We start from the raw sequence: 595 nt of genomic DNA, 5'->3' as shown, positions 1-595 counted from the left end.
TTAGTCCAGCAAAGGCTTAGAACAGGGTTTCCCAAACTTGGGTCTCCAGCTGCTGTTGGACTACAACTCCCATCATCCTTACCCTGCAGGACCAGTGGTCACGGATTATGGGAACTGTAGTCCAAAAGCAGCTGGAGACCCAAGTTTGGGAAACCCTGGTTTAGAGCAAATTAAGTGTTTTTTTAACATCCCAGACTACTATTTTTGGGCTCCGCCCATTTGTGGATTACTTTTGATTCTTAAAGGGCCAACCCTCTGGCCAAAAGGCACTCATCCTTTATTCCCTAGCCTCCAACATGGTGTTCTCTGCAACACTGGACCAGTAAGGAACCATGGGAGACATTGGGTTCCACAGCCTACAGGCCGTGGTTCTTCTGGAGGTTCTTGTCTGCCAGGCTCAGTTTCCTGCCAATCTCCAGCAGCATACACATATCCCTGAACCTGTTCTAGTGACTGAGCTCTGGGGTCATGAGAGGTTACCTTTCTCTCTCTTGAAAAGTACATCGAGATGAAGAAATAAGTTGGAAGAGTGACACTCTCTTTTTTGCCATGTCATTTTTATTGATTTTATTAAAACACATTGATAAAATTCATC

The sequence above is a fragment of the Lacerta agilis genome, chromosome 3 (genome assembly GCF_009819535.1).
Source record: "Lacerta agilis isolate rLacAgi1 chromosome 3, rLacAgi1.pri, whole genome shotgun sequence".
In the NCBI taxonomy this organism is placed as follows: Eukaryota; Metazoa; Chordata; class Lepidosauria; order Squamata; family Lacertidae; genus Lacerta; species Lacerta agilis.
The sequence above is the reverse complement of the archived record's forward strand: the minus strand, read 5'-3'. Positions refer to the sequence as shown.